This window comes from Camelus ferus, chromosome 11 (assembly GCF_009834535.1).
Source record: "Camelus ferus isolate YT-003-E chromosome 11, BCGSAC_Cfer_1.0, whole genome shotgun sequence".
Taxonomy (NCBI): Eukaryota; Metazoa; Chordata; class Mammalia; order Artiodactyla; family Camelidae; genus Camelus; species Camelus ferus.
The window spans coordinates 35,171,815-35,179,245 of record NC_045706.1 but is presented as its reverse complement, the minus strand read 5'-3'; positions in this window follow the sequence as shown (position 1 = coordinate 35,179,245).

The window sequence follows — 7,431 nt, the reverse complement described above, 5'->3', positions numbered from 1 at the left end:
AGTTTTTTCCTTTGGACTTAACTGATAGGAGATTTCTGATTATTTAACCTGGGCAGGGCTAAAGCTATAACTGCAAAAACCACCATGTCCAATAAAGGCTTTGCTAAGCAAATTGACATTATGAATGCATTTTCAAGGACTCATGAAACCGACTTAAGAGAACAAGAACCAACAGATGAACATGTGTGAACAAAGCTAGTAAATGTAAATGCCACTTTCCTGACTTCCTGCAGGAGCTGAGAGTGAGTTCTTGTTGTTGGAGGTACTTGAAAAGATTTGTACTTCAACTACACTTCAATAAAAAATAAAAATAAAAAAATAGTAAAACATAATAACTTAAAGCAGTAAAATAAAATATACTGATAGTCTGTCAAACCACTTATGTTCCTCTTTTCACTTACGCAGAATGACTTTTTCACTAATAACTCCAGATTAATGAGCATTATTGTTTAATACATTTCTTAAAAAAAAGTATTTCATGCATAGGCACGGGAGGGGTTGCATGCATAGTTGTTATAAGCGTGGATGGTAGGACCAGGTTCTCTGGATTTGAATCCTGGCTCTGCCATTTACTTAGGTAGTTAACTTCTTTGTGCTTCATTTCCTCTTGTGAAAAAAGAACATAGCAGTATTACCTGCTTCATAGGTTGTCCTGAAAGTTAAGTAAGTTAATATATGTAAAGCCCTTAGGATAGCTTCAAGTGCTACGTGCATTAGCTTCATTATCGTGACTTAGCCCACTGGGTGCTGGGCCTAAAACAACCAATTAATCTTAACAACTCAACCTCAATTTTTTTGCACCACCTTGAGAATTTGTATTTGTAAAAGAACCCAATAATTAGACCACGGATGTGTTTAGTTAATGCTTTCTCAGTAGAATTTATATATATATAAATTATATATATGTTTTTATATATATATATATATATATATATATATGTATTTTGGTGGGGGAAGGTAATTTCTCAGCAGAATTCTAATATGAAGAAAGGTGTCCATAGCCAAATGGATTAAGGAATGGAGTGGATAAGAGGACTAAGTTTGAGAATTTTTTTTTTAGGCAGGGAAGAGTTTACAGAATCCCACAGATGATTTTTTTCTGTACTGACTTGGAGAAAGTCCTATGAATTAGTCTGAGACTCTCATATATCCACCATTTGGGAGAATGTTTGTATCTGGTGTGAATCTACAACCTAAGTCAACATTGCGGGGCTTGTCATGTGACAAATGAGGTAAAATAATTGCTTCCTATCAGAATAGCCTTTTAAGATTTTAGATATAGTAATTTCACAACTCCTGTTAGACAGAGGTGCTTTTTTATGATGCAAGTACATACATGTTCAATTTATTAGCATTTTATTTTCAGTTCTGCTCAAAAAACATTCCCAGTCTGGCTGACTCATTTAAATGGAGGCAAAAATTTCATATACCAATGTGAACAGAGAAGTGAGTAGTGAGTATGGACAGAAAGCATTTAATAATTGATTGAGATAGGAGGACCGGATTCTCATTTTCTTAAAGCCCTCTTTGAAGTTCATAATGCAGTAACATTTTGGGATGGAATGAATATTGTTGGTATCACGACTCCTCTGGACGCTCTGACTCTTCTGTTTATTCTATAAGGTTTACTCACACTGGATATGGAATGAGCCAGTGTTTACACTGCAAGTCTGAAATAATACCATTCCTTTCAACTACTTAAAAATGTGGAAATATCTTTTAAAAATGTGGAAATATCTTTGGTTCGTAACTCAGAATATGTGAGTGTGATATTCTAAACATTCTAATCCCCACTTTTGAAAAAAGGGGTTGTTCTTCTGAAAAGATGATGCAAATAAAATTGCAAGGAATGCAGGGGTCGATATAATTAAGTTAACCAGTTGCCCAAGAAGCAAAGAGGAGTAACTTGTTTTGAAATTTCATGGGACAGAGATAGTGATCTGATGCATTGCTAACTGTTATTAGAATGTCCTGAGGGGAGTAGAAGGGACCACACCAGGAACCCCTGATTAGGACTGAAATATGTTACTATTTCAAGCCACTCAGGCACAGTGATGGAGTGAAGAGGGTGTGCAGACCTGGGCTGGAATCTCAACTGAGGATGGTGGGTCTGTTGAAGTATAGAAATGGGCAGATGCTACAAATCAAGGCTTGCTTCATTGTCTTGCTGATTGTCCAGAGCAGAAGTCAGGAACTTTTTCTGTAAAGCGCCAGAGAATAAGTACTTTAGCTTTATAGGCCATACAATCTGTTACAACTACTCCATTCTGCCATTGTAGTCAAAAGCTGACCTAGACAATATATAAATGAATGACCATGGCTGGGTTCCAAAAAAACTTTACTCATATATACCAAAATTGACTCTCATATAATTTTTCATATATCACAAAATATTATTATTCTTTTGAATATTTTCAACTACTTAAAAATGTAAAAACCATTCCTAGTTTGGGCCATATAAAAATATGCAGTCCATATTTTGCTGATTTCCAGTCTAGATTTAGGATAATAATGGTGACAATTTTAATAATGAATATTAAACTTAAAAATGAGTCATGTTTGTAGCTGTTACAGCATGACTAGCGCAAAAAAAAAAAAAAAAAAGGAAAAAAGCTGAGCAAACAGTCTTCCACTATTCAAAAGCTTTTATTCAGCAAGGACTGAAAATGTTACTGTTGGAACAAGTGAAGTTCTGGCATATGTAGGGCCGAAGCTGGAAAAGGCTTCACTTTAATGAATATAATTTGTATAAGGGCGAGAAATAGTTTAACAATAGACAGACCACAGATACAGAGGTAGTAAATTTATTAGGAGAAGAGTTGGCAGATTAGAATGCACTCCCATTTGTCAGATCATGCTTGGGTCATACCCATAGGTAAGCTTTGAATTAAAGAATTTGGCAATAATCACAAAAACATTCTGTGAGAACCAATTGGCTCTATGGAATTCACAATAGGGAGTATGAATAGTTGCTGTTACTTGTAAACTGTGACCTCCTGATTGAAAGCATAGGCCTCAGTTTACCTCTATTCATTCCCAAGTTTGCACAGGGCACAGACAGCAGGAGGCTAGAGGCAACAGTAATTGGAAAACTGAGCACTGATGAGGAAAGTTCCAAAGCTGTGATGGGGCTGAAAGTGTGGGCAGAGAGGTTCTGGGACACTCAGTCCATCAGCAACCACCAGCCCTCAGAGAAATGAATGGTTACACAAACTCCTTCACACGTCTTCAAGTGGAATTTGATGCGTTCCATGGTCAAAGGCTTATTTCAGAAGCAGCCCCAGCCGAGAGCTTGAGGACAGCCTGAGACAGGCCAAGTTTCCTGGTGCAGTGTCACAGAAGCTACAGTGATACCCTGGGCAGACGGCTTCCCAAGATGTGTGGAGCCCAGGTTCAGAAGGAGCTGATCAGTGTCTGCTGCGACTGAGGTGAAAGGATATTTTGCTGACATACAGAGTTTCTGATCTGAGAGCCTGCTGGGTAATGGAGAAGTCTTCTGGGATTCCTTCAAGACACAGACTGCAGCTCCAGCAGCCTGACATCAGGAGACCTTCGTTCCCTGCTCCAGAGAATCTAACATCCTTGTGACAGTTTTCCTAGGTCCCTGCTTCTGTAGTGTCTGTGCTGCTTTACCTCATGGATTTCACTGTCTCATGGCAACTGCTGAATGTCTTTTCTTGGTTTGTCTTTCCATTTCTGCTGCCAAAACTGAATTCCTCTCTGTCTCATATTTAAATGTTTGCTGCCTTCAAACTGAGAGCAGTTGCCTGGCCCTCTTCACGGCAGTCTGTCCTGGGCTGTGCAGTTCCTGGGTGTGCAGACACATCGAACCTAAAGCTTCCACATGGTCCACTCTCAGGGTGAGCATGGGAGGAGCTCAGGGCCATCCTTGTGTTCCTTCATTGCTCACAACACAATTCATTCCAACTCATGGTATCTTCTTCTCATTAAAAAATGAACACATGTTTTTTAACCATTCCTCTTTCCTCATCTTCTTGTGTCTCTTTCTACCTCTTCTTTTCTTTTTAGACTCCAGATAACAAAATAAAATGTCTCTTAACAGAGAGTGATTGGAATACTGCTAGTGATACACTTTTATTCATTTTTAAAATTTTGAAATAAATTTAGACTTACAGAAAGATTGTGAAAAGTTGTACAGCAAGTTCCCATATACTCCTCACCCAGCTTCCTGTAACATCACTATCTTAGGTAACCATAGTACAGTCATCAAAACTAGTAAATTAACATTGGTTATACCTTAAGACACACCGAAGAAAGGCCCTGTGAGGACACAGTGAGAAGGCGATGATCTGCAAGCCGAGAAGAGAGCCCTCACCAGAAACTGCACCCAACCTCCATCTTGCACTTGCCAGCCTCCAGAACTGTGAGACAATCAACTTCTGTGGTTTAAGCCACTCACACACACATTAAAAAAAGGAGAAGGAGGAGAAGGAGAAGAAGAAGAAGACACAGGCGAAGAGGAAGAAGAAAGAAAGAAAGGAAAGAAATTAACATTAGTACAAACCTATTGACTTCACTAGTATTTCATTCATTTTTTTGACTAATGTCCTTTTGGTGTTCCAGGATCCAGCTAAGGAGCCCACATATCATTCAATGGTCATACAGAGCTCCTGTAATAAATACCACAAATTTAATGTCAACACAGTATTTATTACCTCATAGGCCTCTTATAGGAGGTCATGGCTTAGCTGGGTCTCTGCTTAGGGTCTCACGAGGCTGCAGTTAAGGTATGACGAGGCCTGGGTTCTTATCTGGAGGTTCAGTTGGGAAAGAATCATCTTCTAAGCTCTCCCAGGTGGTTGGCAGATTTCATTTCCTTGTGGTTCTAGGATTCATGGCAACTGGCTTCTTCAAAGCCAGAAAAATAGAGATTTCATTGCAGGACAGAGGCTGCATCCTTACGTAGTCAAGGGACATAATCAGAATCATACCACCCATCACTTTTACCACATTCCATTGGTCAGAAATGTGACAGATCCTGCCGATACTCAGGGGGTGGGGATTATGCAAAGGCATGAATACCAGAAGAGAGAATCCTGGGAGCCACCTTAAAGTCTGTCCACCACATCTCCTCAGTCTTCAGTCTGGGATGGTTCCTCGGTTTGTCCTTGTCTTTCATGACCTTGACCCTTTTGAAGAGTACTGATCAGTTATCTTGTAGAATATTCTCAATTGTGTGTGTCTGATATTTCCTGTTTTTAGACTAAAGTTATGCCTTTTTAGCAAGAAAAGCACAGAAGCAATATGTCCTTCTCACTGCACCAGATCAGGAGGCACATGAGGTTGACGATTTAGTCTTTTATGGTAGCCTAGATCATCTGGCTAAGGTGGCATCTGCTGGATTTGTTCACTGTAAAGTTACTATTTTTCCACTTTTATAATTAATAAATATCTTGGGATAGAAACTTTGAGACTCTCCAGATATCTTGGTTTCTCCTTGAACTTCCATCCACTAATTTAAGCATTCATTAGTGGATTTTGTGCAACAATTGTTATTGTGATGTTCCAAGGGTGATTTATGATTTCTATCAATCTTTTTACATTTATTAATTGGAATCTCTCCAAAAGAAAGATTTATTCTTTCTCCCCCATTTATTTATTTATTGAATAACTTATATTAGTGTGGGCTCTTAGACATTTATTTTTTTCCTATGGGTTATAATCCAATCCTGTCATTACAGATTTTGTGGCTCAAATTGTTCCAGCTTTGGTCATTGAGAGATCTTTCAAATGGGCTCCCATGCCTTTTTTTTTTTTTTTTTAACATACTCTCATTTTAATTTCCTTCCTTCCTTCCCTTCCTCTCTCCCTCCCTCTCCCTCTTTCTTTCTTTCCTTTTTGCAATTCCTTACTTTCTAGCACTGCAATATGCTCCAACCTCATTTTGTATTCTTTCTGCCTCAGCCCTGAATTCAACAATTTCTCCAAGAAGCCCTGGTTTCTTTTATTGGAGAATGGTATTTAAAAAACAAGATCTGGGCGCTAGGTGTACTCATTGCTTTTAGACCCTCTCAGTGGACAGAACTTGGAAATATAAGCATGTACACTAACAATTCATATATACACATCTCTGTTTCTTTATCTACCTATATGTGTGTGTGTGTGTGTGTGTGTGTATATATACATATATATATATACATACATATATATATGTAGTGTATGAATTCATGCTGATATCTGTTTCCAAAGCAGGTTCACCCTAGCCTCCCCCTTCCTCATTTGTAATTTTTTTTCTCTGATAGTGAGAAAGCTGGCGGTCAGCTGGCGGTCATTACTTGTAATATATTTATCTATTTGTTCAAACCTAATACACATATAGTAAGATAGTTTCAGAATTGCTAACTCATATCCTTGTGAGAAACAAATTTACAAACTACAGTATGGTATTTATGTACAGGTTTTTTTTGTCTTTAGCCTTACAGTCGCAGTTCAAATACCCTTTTCTAACGTAACGTAGGATTGTTTCTTTGCTGCTCTCTTCAGTGTGGTCACTTTATTCATTTATAATATATTTATGTTTGTATTTTACCATTTGTATTTCATCTTGGATTTCCTCCATATATAGCTTTTTTTAAGCTCACATTCAGTAAAATTTATTCTTTGTATTGTACAGTCCTGTAAGTGAAGAGTCAGAACAGATCCATTACCCGCTACCCACTTTGTACTGCCCTTTAGAGATCAAACTCCTCCCAACCTCAACCCCTGGCAACCACTGATCTGTCTTCTATCCCTGTAGTTTTGCCTTTGCCAAAATGTCATATAAGTGAAGTCATAAAATCTTTTAGCGGCCTGGCTTTTTCAGTTAGCAAACTATTTTTGAGATTCTCCTATGTTGTTGTATGAATCAATAGTGTCTTTTCATTGCCAAGTTGAGTCAGCAATGCTGAGTATTATTTTATTGGATGGATGCACCGCTAAAATGTGGTACATCCCTTCACCAACTTATTCATTCACCTTTTGAAAGGTATCTAGATCACTTCCAGTTTGGGGCGATTATGAATAAAGCTGCTATAAACGTTGTGTACAAGTTTCTGTGTGAATATACATTTTGATTTCTCCAACGTGTAACCTTAGGAATGGGATTGCTGGGTCATTAGGTAGCTGTATGGTGATACACCTTTTTAAAAAAACAACAATTTTGTTGAGACATAATTTACACACCATCAAACATATAATTCAGTGTTATCAGTACAATCGCCACAGAGTTGTGTTGCTATCACTCGTTTCTAATGTTAGGACATTTTCATTGCCCTGTAAGGAAATACTCCCATTCTCCTCTTCCCTCAGCCCTTGGCAATCACAAATCTGCTTTCTGTCTCTAGATTTATCTATTCTGGACTTTTCATATAAGTGGAATCATACAGTATGTTGTCTTTTGTAATTGGCTTCTTTCACTTAGAATTATGTTTT